A 13,251-nucleotide genomic window follows, 5' to 3' on the forward strand; every position below is an offset into this window, starting at 1 on the left:
TTAATGGGAGCAGCACACCAACATGGCATATGTATACATATGTTACAAACCTGCAGTCTGTGCACATGTACCCTAGAACTTAAAGTGTAATAAAATAATAATACATAAAAAATAAAAAATAAATTTTAAAAAAGTTGTTCAAATAGAAAAATATGAATCACAATATGAAGATCTGAACGAGCTTTGATGGGCTTCCGGCAGCATCAGCTGAGTGAGAACCAAAAGGAGGGCGCAATAGTTTTTGAAATTTCACACATTCTAGGAAAGACTGATATTGTTCCAAAGCCAACAGAACTGGTATTAAACTGATCTATCAGTTGAAACCAAACCAAAACAAACAAAATCTCTCCTTAGTAAATATAATCTCTATTGCAAGCTAACCAGTGAGCAATAGTCTTTTTCCTCCTGAAAGCCACCCAGGCAGGAGGGGACTCACTCCAATAAACATATTTCAGAATACCAAACATTAAAGAGTCTCACATGAGTAATAACACTTCTACTCATTTGAAGATACACCAGTCTTCACCCCCATACTTCCTCTAAACCCTTATAAGGTCATCAGTTCCTTCTATCAAGAGAGACTCTGGGGGGGCAGAGCAAGCTGGCCGATTAGGAACAGCTCCAGTCTCCAACTCCCAGCGCGAGCGACACAGAACACCGGTGATTTCTGCATTTTCAACTGAGGTACTGGGGTCATCTCACTGGGGAGTGCTGGACAATCGGTACTGGTCAGCTGCTGCAGCCCGACCAGCAAGAGCTGAAGCAGGGCGAGGCATTGGCTCACCTGGGAAGCGCAAGGGGGAACGGAATCCCTTTTCCTAACCAGGGGAACTGAGACACACAACACCTGGAAAATCGAGTAATTCCCACACCAATACTGCGCTTTAAGCAAACGGGCACACCAGGAGATTATACCCACACCTGGCCCGGAGGGTCCCACGGCCACGGAGCCTCCCTCATTGCTAGCACAGCAGTCTGCGATCTAACCGCAAGGCAGCAGCGAGGCTGGGGGAGGGGCGCCCACCATTGCTGAGGCTTAGTAGGTAAACAAAGCCGCTGGGAAGCTCGAACTGGGTGGAGCTCACAGCAGCTCAAGGAAACCTGCCTGTCTCTGTAGACTCCACCTCTGGGGACAGGGCACAGCTAAACAACAAAAGGGGAAGCAGCAGAGGCCTGTGCAGATGCAAACGACTCTGTCTGACAGCTTTGAAGAGAGCAGTGGTTATTTATTCATTTATTTATTTTGAGACGGAGTCTTGCTCTGTCGCTCAGGCTGGAGTGCAGTGGCGGGATCTCGGCTCACTGCAAGCTCCGCCTTCGGAGTTCACGCCATTCTCCTACCTCAGCCTCCAGAGTAGCTGGGACTACAGGTGCCCGCCGCCACGCCCGGCTAATTTTTTTTTTTTGTATTTTTTTTAGTAGAGATGGGGTTTCACCATGTTAGCCAGGATGGTCTCGATCTCCTGACCTCGTGATCCGCCTGCCTCGGCCTCCCAAAGTGCTGGGATTACAGGCTTGAGCCACCGCGCCTGGCTAGTTATACTATTTTAAGTGTTTTCATAAAAAATAATAACTATGCAAAGTAATAATGCATATGTTATTTAGCTCAATTTAGTCATTACAAAATGTATACATATTTCAAAAACATGTTGTACACAGTAAATATATACAATTTTTATCTGTTAATGAAAACATAAATTTAAAAAGCTTTAAAAAAGTGAGGTTAATCATATTTAAATATTGATAGAAACAGCCTGGGAGAAATATAATTTGATAAAAAAAAAAAAAAAGTGCTAAGATAAAGCAATTGAATGAATTTTTAGGGCAGAAGAGATGGCATCCTGACCACCGTGGAGTATTAGCCTTCGATCAGCAGAACGATAAGATTTCCATTATACCATAATGACAGTCAGCAAGGAGGTTCTTGGATATTATGAATGTCAACAAAAAGTCTCTTTTCTTTGTCCAAGCTTTGAAGCAATTAAAAGACACACACAGATGGTGGCATAAGAGAATAGAGATTTTTTTTTTTTTTTTTTTTTTTTTTTTTTTTTTTTTTTTTGAGACGGAGTCTTGCTCTGCCGCCCAGGCTGGAGTGCAGTGGCCGGATCTCAGCTCACTGCAAGCTCCGCCTCCCGGGTTCACGCCATTCTCCTGTCTCGGCCTCCCAAGTAGCTGGGACTACAGGCGCCCGCCACGTCGCCCGGCTAGTTTTTTTTTTTTTTTTTTTTTTTGTATTTTTTAGTAGAGACGGGGTTTCACCGTATTAGCCAGGATGGTTTCGATCTCCTGACCTCGTGATCCGCCCGTCTCGGCCTCCCACAGTGCTGGGATTACAGGCTTGAGCCACCGCGCCCGGCCGAGAATAGAGATTTAAATGTTCATTTTACCTGGAAGAAAGGTACGTTGGAGGAGATGGCTTAGGGGTGTAGTCAAATGGGCTTGCTTACGTTACATGCTAGGCCGGGCGCGGTGGCTCAAGGCTGTAATCCCAGCACTTTGGGAGGCCGAGACGGGCGGATCACGAGGTCAGGAGATCGAGACCATCCTGGCTAACGCGGTGAAACCCCGTCTCTACTAAAAATACAAAAACTAGCCGGGCGAGGTGGCGGGCGCCTGTAGTCCCAGCTACTCGGGAGGCTGAGGCGAGAGAATGGCGTAAACCCGGGAGGCGGAGCTTGCAGTGAGCTGAGATCCGGCCACTGCACTCCAGCCTGGGCGACAGAGCCAGACTCCGTCTCAAAAAAAAAAAAAAAAAAATTACATGCTAACATTTACCCTCAACTCTGAACAGCCCCATAGAGCTCTGTTCTTATAAAGGTTAAGCACAGAAACCTAAATGAGGGTTTTCTATGGGAAAACTGGCTCACTAGAAAATAATAATAATAATAATAATAATAATGAGAGAGAGAGGAGAGAGAGAGAAGTACATAGCTGAGCATGCCTATTCATGTCAATTGGGTAATTGGTTGGTGGAAATATAGAACAGTCCACAAGATTGACCCTTGGAAAGTACTTCACATAGAGACCAGGGTAGTAGCAAAATCAGATGTGTACAGTTGTAGTTACTTTTGTAGATTTGTTGAGGAGAAATTAGTTAATTATTTTCTGATGATTTATTTGTGGTAATAAGCAAAGATATCTTTGAGGTAATGTGTATGTTAATTAGTTCGATTTAGCTATTCCACGGGGTATTTCAACACATTATGATAAACATGATAAATATACGCAATTTTTATTTGTCAATTAAAACTTTTAGAAAGTGAGATAAAAGAGCATTTACTGCCTAGCACTTTTGTGAGGACAAACACACTACTTGGCTGCTGTCACAAAGCGTGAGAAAGCTCATTATAAATGCTAGAAAATGATGTGTTTTAAAAAGTCATTTGAGGGCCCAATTGAAGTTGCAACCCTTGAATTTATAATGTTACCAAGCCACCTGGTTACATAATCATTTTTATACCACAAAGAAAAGGAAAACTTTATATTGATCTATGAATAAAATTATTTTCATGAATGTGTAGCAGTGACAGAAAAGGAAATGAAAGCTCTGCCAAGAGAGTAGTTGAAGTTTTAGATTATAAGAAAAACAGATATCAAGAAATTTGAAGTTCTCATGTGATTTTAAAAAAGTATTTAAATATCTGAATGAAAATTTTATAAGTTTAAAGCATTATGTTCAGATACTGTGACATATTTGATATATGATGATATTTGAATATAGATTCTGGTATCTCACATATATTTGGGTTTTTAAGTCCCACCATTGAAAATTCTAATGAGTGCAGAATATTTTTTTTTAGTCAGAATTAGATTAATACCTTTCTGTTTACTTTTGTTGAGCTACCAAAGCTTCTGCCACTTTAAGAAAATCATCACAGCCAATTTATGTCTGGATTTCAGGAAAGCTATTTGTAAGAATCTAAATTTAGGAAAACAAAATCATATTATAAGCCAATATTGGTAAAAATATATTAAATTGCTACAAGCACAATAATACAAAAGCATTTAAAACTATCAATACCATTGCTTTTTTAAGAAGTTCTAGCAAATTTTGATTGATAAGTAATTTTATATTGGTAAGCAAATTTTGATTGATAAGTAATTTTATATTGAATGATAAGCAAATTTTGATTGATAAGTAATTTTATATTGATAAGCAAATTTTGATTGATAAGTAATTTTATATTGAATGGATCAAATTTGTTTAGATTTGGATTAAATAAATTGGATTAAACAATTTGGAGTAAACAAATTGGGATAGACAGATGGATAAAAAAATACTCCTGACTTATTTTAGATGCATTAACTATTCCAAGAACAAGCATTTTTGTCTCTTCTTTCCAGGCTATGTCACAGGCACCAGGCATGAATTTTTAAAATCTAGGTCAGTGGTTAGCAATTGAAGAAACAAAGTATCAGAATATTGCAAATATCTGAAACATATATTTGAATTTTTAATCCTCTACTCTACTGACTTCTACCTTCTACCTGTCTTCATGTAATATAGACGATATCAATACCCATAGGCAGCAGGTAAGACATTGAGTATTTCAAGAAAACATCTTTAAATGATGATTTTGATAATTTGATGGGCACCTCTGGTTAAGAGTAACTCTCCAATTCCCAATAGCAGAAACCATTCTTAACCAAAAGAGGTCCTTCACTCTAACAGCTAGTGGTGATAGTCATACTACCAAGAAATCTGTCCCATGACTTTAAAACCACCACATGTGGCATAAACTATCCTAGAGTCTGTATCCTAGCAAAATGCTAAAACAAAGGAGGAAGTAACATGTTTCTCTCTCTACATTTAAGTCATTTGAAATTCTAATTTAACAAAAGTATAAATAGAAAAACCAATTATTTACATCAAAAGATTAGTTTATACTTTAGTGAATGTGTTAAACTATTTTTGACTTTGTAAACTCTAGGATTCTTTAAGCCAGGTGCACCTTTATCAAGGGACTGATCAAAATAAGATGGCAGATCAGCTGAGACTCATTATAATATAAAAGATACTCTCCAAATTTTAAAATACATTACTGAGTTTTATTAAAGGACAAAATAATTTCCAAACTATAGCAAATATATTTAAAGGTATTTTCCATAGAATAAAAAGAGACACAATTTCTTTAACATTTCTTTAACCTCTAACTGATAGGTAATCACAATGGAGTCAAAGGGTTCTAAGTCCCCATATCTAAGCTGCTCATATATCCATGAAGCCCTATAGTCAATGTCACAATTCAACTTTTAACATTCATTGATGGCCATAAAAGCATAATTGATAACATTGAAATGGTGACCACTGTGTTCCTCCAAAGCTTTCCTGTAATAAAACATATAAAAGGAAATTATCGTAGTTTATTAGCAATCATTTTCCACTTTAAAAATTTAACACTGCCTAGAAAAAAATTCACATTAAACCAGCACCTGTGAAATTCTTCCACAAGGATAACTAAATTTTCTTTCATGATAATTCCCTTTTTTATATATAAATGGGTTCCGGTACCAGAGAGATTACCTTTATCTTGTCTGCTACTAAATCACGGAGTTTGGGGAGTTCCTTTAGTCCCAGTAAAGCTTGTTTGTGGCAGTAAACCATATAGCAGGAGAAAACTTTAACATGCTTTTAAACAGCACCTACTATTTAAGTATTTAAACTAGCCAATTTAACAGAAAGCAATGAAACTATTTTCTTTGTGCACTGACATTTTGACTCTACATAAAAGTAACAGTGTTAGACTCTTACTTGTGACCTACTTTATTTATGTTTTTTATAAAACTAATCTATAAAAGTCTATCATGCAAAGCCGCAGGCAAGATTTTATGGGGTAAGTAAGAAACCCACACGGATAATATTATTTAACAAAAATCCATTTTAGGAAAATAGTTGACTTCTATGAGGAATCTGTGTCAATAAAATGAGCTACAGTACACAGCCATTTGCTCTGAAGGCTAAGCAGACCTCTACGTACTGTATATGCAACCTCTGATACGTGATGCCGGGTTTCCACAGCGTAAGCGCTCAGAATGAGATCAGAACCATAGAGCTCTCTTGCTGTGAGCTCTAATATACTAACAATTTTTAGAAAAACAAATTTCTACCTCTTAGTCTCTAACATTGTTCTAGGCAATAAAGAAAGATCTTGGTTTTTCTTTTTCAATGCTTGAGTAGGGGTATAGGTGACTAAGGCCTGGGACACATTAATGTGAAATGATCAGTCACTTATTTTAAAGATAATTATGTATTTTGAAAATTAGGCCAGGCATGGTGGCTCACTCCTGTAACCCCAGCACTTTGGGAGGCCAAGGCCGGTGGATCACCTGAGGTCAGGAGTTTGAGACCAGCCTGGCCAACATGGTGAAAACCCATCTCTACTAAAAATACAAAAATTAGCTGGGTGTGGTGGTGCCTGCCTGCAATTCCAGCTACTCAGGAGGCTGAGGCAGGAGAACCACTTGCAACTGGAAGGCAGAAGTTGCAGTGAGCTGAGATCGTGCCACTGCACTCCAGCCTGGGCAACAGAGCAAGACTCCACCTCAAAAACACAAATGAAAAAATTGATACTCGTTCATAAGTCCTTTCCTCCATGATACTATAAATGTATTAGGTCCCCTTTTTTCTTCTTCTTACTTTAGCTGATCCTGTGGCGGGCCAAGTCTCACTAAGAGCTGAACAGACAGGCCTCCATGGCAACTGTTTCAGCACTAAGTAGTTAAGTTTAATACTAAAAGCTGATAGAGCCAGTGCCCTCATACAGAGGCTGGAATGCAACAAAATCCCACCAATAGTTTTGCCTAGTCCTTTCTTGGGCCTTGAAGCATGACAAGATAATGAAGGCATTCTTAACAGGACCCCTTTACAGTTAAACATGTTTTACTGGGGGCCCGAAGGACCTCCCCAGACTGCCACAAACAAGCTTTACTGGGGACTAAAGGAACTCCCCAAACTCCATGATTTAGTAGGAGACAAGATAAGGGTAATCTGTCTGGTACCTGGACCCATTTAGATTAAGTAAATTTACTGAGGCTCCAGAGGAAGGTCTTCAGGACTCAGATCTTAGTTACAGATTAGAAGTTAATCACTTATGTCTTTAGATGAATGCACACTTACACTCAGACAGATAGTTTAGAAGTTATATAAGCTCTGCAAAACTTTGTAATTTTGAGTTGGTCTGGTGATATTTCCCCAGCCTTCTTCCTGTGCCCAGTTACAGAAATAAACTCTCTTCTTTCCCAGTTCATCTGCATCTTGTTATTGGGCCACGAAAATATGCAGCCTGACCCTTGGTTTGGTCCGAGAACAATTCCACTATAAAATGTGGATTTATTATTGAATTATATCCTGTCTTTGAGGAGCAAGTAACTGGATTCACAATTCAATCTCTTGTACACCACATATTAATTGGCTCACATGGCTGGAAGTCCATGTCAGACAGGGAAGGCTTTGCTTCAGGCCTAACCCAGTTTCATTGTTCTCTAACTTTGTCATCTGGTCCTTCCTCTGTGTGCTGCCTTCATCCAGAAGTTAGCCTCTTTCATAGCAGTAAACTGCGTACAACAGTTTCAGGCTTTCTGCACACTAAACTTCCCAGAGATGAACAGAGTTTATTTTTCTGTGGCTCATACACTAAGATATTTCTTTCCAGAAGCTTCCAGCAAAACTCCCCTTGAGTCATATGTATGTGAATAGAGTCATAAGCCAACCTCTGAATCAATCTTTGTATCAAAGTGATCAAAGTGGTGGAATTAACTCTGGATCAATGATGCCTCATCCTTGGAACTAGTAATGATGTCAGTTTCTGATCAGCTTCCTTAACAGAAGTCAAACAAAAACCTACCAAAAAATAGGTATCATGGTTATGAAAAGTGAAAACATTTTAGATTCTGAGTTTTCTTCTCACAAAAGATTATTTTAAAATGAGTTTAAGGGATGTATAGTTTTAACAAGACACCAGAGTGTGAGTGATACACTACAATATTAATGATATTTATAGAATAGCTAGGATTTTAAAAGAATTGTAATTATATTGACATAGTGAATTAGAAAAGTATTAATAGCAATTACTCATCAAGGAAAGAGTTTGTTATTTTGAGGATTATCATCAAAGCTGAAGAACTACGATAAAACGAACAGAATTGTATCACGTAACTTAGAAATAGTAAAACATATCCAAGAATATTAACTGAGATATTTCATCACAACAAGATATGTTTGGAGTATAGCATATAAAAACAGGTAATCAAAAATGTTCATTAAACAACAACCAAGAGGTTGAAATAATTTTGATTAATCTATTTATGTCATGGATTCTTTATAAAAAATTTCTTCTGGTTTGCCTCTTGCTTAAACATTACAACTCTAGTATTATGTCTTATTCTAAATAAATTATTTAGAATTAAATAAATTATTTATTGTTTAAACTGTTTTCAAGGGTACGTATGCATGATAAAATTGTCTGACATTTTGAAAACTGGATTCCCTTGAAATTGAATGAATTGAATTGAACCAATTTGGTGATTTTTCTGAAGATTCCTGTTTTGGTTAATTATTGCTGCATAACATGTTACCACAAATCATAATGGCTTAAAACAACAGCCATTTATTTTGCTCATAAATCTGCAGTTTGAACAGAGCTTTGTTGGAATGGTTCTTCCCTGCTCCTCATAGCATTCTCAAAGGCTGCCCTAGGGGCTAGAAGACCCACTTTCAAGATAGTTCACTCACATGACTGAAGAGTACGTGAGACTTCAGCTGTGCCAGTGGGATTGGCACCCATGGCTGACTGGGCATCCTCAGAGGAGGAGCGTGGTGGGTGGGTTCCAAAAGCAAGCCTCACAAGCAAACAAAGCAGAAGTGCATGGGAGTGTATGATCTAGCTTTAGAAGTCACAGAACATCAATTCTAGCATACTCCATACATCAAGGAAATTACAAAGGGCCACCTAGGTTGATGGCACCAAGACATGATGTAACCAGTTCCTAAGAAGCTTATAAGATGAGAGAGATTGCAGCACTAGCATGTGCAAAATACAACCTGAGTCAACCCCCAGCAATTACTTTCTTCTTCTTCTCTCTCTCTTCTCTCTTGCTCTCGCCATCTCTCTTTTATCTTTACTGTGTGGATTTATTTAACTAATTTATATGGTTTGGCTCTGTGTCCCCACCCAGATCTCACCTTGAATTGCAATAATCCCCACATGACATAGGAGGGACCAGGTAGGAGGTAATTGAATCATGGGGGTGATTTTTCTCTGTGCTGTTCTTATGATAGTGAATAACTCTTACAAGACCTGATGGTTTTATAAAGAGGAGTTTCCCCACACATGCTGTCTTGCCTGCTGCCATGTAAGATGTGACTTTTCTCCTCCTTTGCCTTCTGTCATGATTATGAAGCCTCCCCAGGCATGTAGAACCGTGAGTCAATTAAGCCTCTTTCCTTTATAAATTCCACAGTTTCAGGTATGTCTTTATTAGCAGCATAATCATGGACTAATATACCTACCATCTATTTATAGAAATGAAGTTGGAGACCTATTGGTTGGGGAGATACAAAAGAAAGAATGTAGTGAGCAGTCACTCCCACAATCCTGGTTATTAGCCACTCACTTTTCCTAATGTATACACTTACCCCAAACTTCCTGATATCTTTCATGTTCCTATGGTCACGGTTTAGGTTATCTGTTATTTCTTTGCATCCATATACATTCATTTAGATACTATACAAAGAAATATGGCAAAATCTTTGGAAGCAGATAAATGGGTTTTAATCTTGGCTCTGCTATATATTAACAATGTGTTTTAGTCAGTGGCTTCATGCACCTTGATATATGTAAAATAGAGATAATAATGTGCAGAGCTCCTGTGTGTATTAAAGAATTGTTATGTAGAAAATACTCAGCACATAAGTGCCCAATAAATGGTAACAATTCATAATCATTCATTCAAGCATGCATAAGACATTTTATATGTATACACACACACACACACACACACACATACAGAACTATAGAGTTATAAATGAGCTATTGAGTTTGCCTTTATGAACTTGCAGTTAATTAGGGGAGATGATCCTATAACAAATATTTTCAGACTATTTGGGGAGATTAAAAAAAGGGGTATGGGCCAGGCGCGGTGGCTCACGCCTGTAATCCCAGCACTTTGGGAGGCCGAAACGGGTGGATCACGAGGTCAGGAGATTGAGACCATCCTGGCTAACACGGTGAAACCCCGTCTCTACTAAAAAAAATACAAAAAACTAGCCAGGTGAGGTGGTGGGTGCCTGTAGTCCCAGCTACTCGGGAGGCTGAGGCAGGAGAATGGCGTGAACCCAGCAGGCGGAGCTTGCAGTGAGCTGAGATCCGGCCACTGCACTCCAGCCTGGGTGACAGAGCCAGACTCCATCTCAAAAAAAAAAAAAAAAAAAAAAAAAAAGGGGTAAGCTCTGCATGAAGTATTTGCCTTTCAGGAACCAGAACTCTGAAACACACAGAGTCCAGATTTGATGTGTAAATTCCTGAACTGGCTCATTAGGAGTAAGGAGAAGCAGAGCCATTCTTGCCTCCACACTTTGGTCTTGGACCTATGTATTCTACTTTTCAGAAGCACACCATAAAACAATTTGAATTTGAATTTTAGGTTTCTATGTATGAAGATGCTGTGGCATTCTTATGAGGTATTGTCCCTGAGCTGACACTTCAGCTGTCACTTTACAAGGCTGTTCCAGTGCACTTCTGATTAATGCAGGGTGCACTATGACCCGTGGATTCTAGCCATGGGCCCACTGTGCCCCTCCTTTGCATGTGACACCTGTTGGTCTGTGTGGTATGATGTAGAATATCATGCATGTGAATCAGTGACACTGTAGGCCCTCAGAGAGTGAGACAGACTCAGACCCTGCAGGAAGGTAAGTCAAGCCTCTTCCCAGAATATGTACCCATTCTATCAGCATGAACCACTGGTGGCCAGGGGAGAAGGGGTCCAGTGAGACCAATCTGCCATCTTTCTTTAACATGTGATGTTACTTTCGTTAACATAGTATGCCTTACTAGAAGTGCAAAGCTGCTCTTTGTTGCTGGCAGGCTTGACATTTGGCAGCAACACCAGCTGGACCAACCTTGAGAGATGAGAGCCCAGGCTGTGGAGCCTATGTATAACCTCCACCTAGGACCCTATATTAGTCTACTTTCACGCTATTGAGAGACATACCAGAGACTGGGCAATTTACAAAAGAAAGAGGCTAAATTGGACTTACAGTTCCACGTGGCCGGGGAGACCTCACAATCACGGCAGAAGGCAAGGAGGAATAAGTCACATCTTACGTGGATGGTGGCAGGCAAAAACAAACAAACAAAAAGAGCTTGTGCAGGGAAACTCTACCTTATAAAGCCATCAGATCTCCTGAGACTTATTCACTATCACGAGAACAGTGAAGTCAATGCTCGCCCCCATAATTCAATCACTGCCCACTGGGTCCCTCCCACAACTGTGGGAATTCAAGATGAGATTTGGGTGGGGACACAGCCAAACCATATCAGACCCCATATGTGCTATTTCATTCCTGTGCTCATTGAGAAAGCAATGGAATGGCCAATGACAGAGACTGGCTGACATGATCTGGCTGAGTCATTTTGCAAAAGGTGTATAATTTTTTACTGCAGATATCACGTTCTAGGTCAAAAAACCCTCCTGGTTGATACTGTGATTATTTAATTAGATTTTTCTATAAACTACATATATTATCTCTTCTCATCACTGATAGTTTTAATAGCATAGAGTCATCTACATGGCCCCAGCAGCTGTCCAGACCTGCCACAGACTACATCTGGGTCTGGCTCCACTGAAAGCTGAAAGCTTTTAATGTCACCTAGTATACAAGTTGGGGCACTCTTAAGGGTGAAACATGCTTACTCCAAAACTCAAAGAAATCTATCAAGCAGTGTGCTTTCATCTTTCATTGTAGGAAGTTGAAGATGCAATAATTTATCCTTTACTCTCCTTGGTCAAAACAGTCAGATTATCTATGTTTCAACACGTATTTATGTTATTAAGAGATATCTTGGATTCTTAATGCTTTTACGGACTTCTTGACTAATTGCCTTCTGAAATTAATATAGTAAAATAATAAAGATGTATTTAAACAAAAATATACAAAGCTAAACTAACCTACAGAAGTTTCTTTATAAAATTACAAGTACACATTTCTACCTTTAGTCAAATTCTTGAGTAACCATAACCACTTTCAGTTTCTTAAACTCAGTGTATAACTAATAAACTTAATGTGTATTGGTTCTTCTCATTGACCTAACAGGACAGCAAAGAGAACTTCGAAGTTGATCAGCTTTGAGGCATATTAAATATTTGCATTTTGAAATTAAACAATGAGAAATATAACCTGCAATCAACAAGAGGCTGCATTACATTGCTGATGATAAATGGTGAAGAATAAAGTTGGAAATACTGTTTCAAATTGTATCTTCCAGGGATTAAGATACAACTTGATTGCTTAAAATGAACTTGATTGATGAATAAGATGAAATATTTGGATAATCTGGTATAAATGTAATCATGTGTGAAATTTATTGGTGGTTAATGTAAATACTAAAATTTCTAGTAAAAAAAAAAAGAATAGATTCAAGACTTTTGCAAGTCCAGTCTACTGAGTTTATGCCACAATTAAGCAGAAATGGAATTCTGAAATCAGAGTTGTTATCTAACACTGGGAAAGATACGAGAATCATTTCATGTGACAGAATGATTTGTTCCATATTGCAATTAAGGAAAATGATTAAAGCCGTTTGATACATTTGACAAAGAGATTTTGAAAGCTTTTCAAATTTATTCAACTGCTTTTTGAAGTCCCATAGCTACTTCCTATAATTGTCCACTGGATTTGCATAACAACATGAGAAAACAGTAATAACTTTCAAGTTAAATCATTCCAGCTTTCTTAGTTCTAATTCTGCTAAATTTCCTATTGAACTTCAAAATTTTTATTGTTCACTCAAAATCAGTTACAATGTCTTTGCAGCTTTTCTCCATTTTCTTCTTTTTTTTTTTCTTTTTTAAGACAGGGTCTCACCTTGTTACCCAGGGCTGGAGTGCAGTGGCATGAACATGGATCACTGCAGCCCTGACTTCCTGAGCCTCATGTGATTCTCCCATCTTAGCATCCCAAGTAGCTGGGAGTGACACCATGACCAGCTAATTAAAACAAAATAAAACAAAACCAAAACAAAATTTGTA

The sequence above is a fragment of the Trachypithecus francoisi genome, unplaced genomic scaffold, assembly GCF_009764315.1.
Source record: "Trachypithecus francoisi isolate TF-2019V2 unplaced genomic scaffold, Tfra_2.0 Contig01474, whole genome shotgun sequence".
NCBI classification, from domain to species: Eukaryota; Metazoa; Chordata; class Mammalia; order Primates; family Cercopithecidae; genus Trachypithecus; species Trachypithecus francoisi.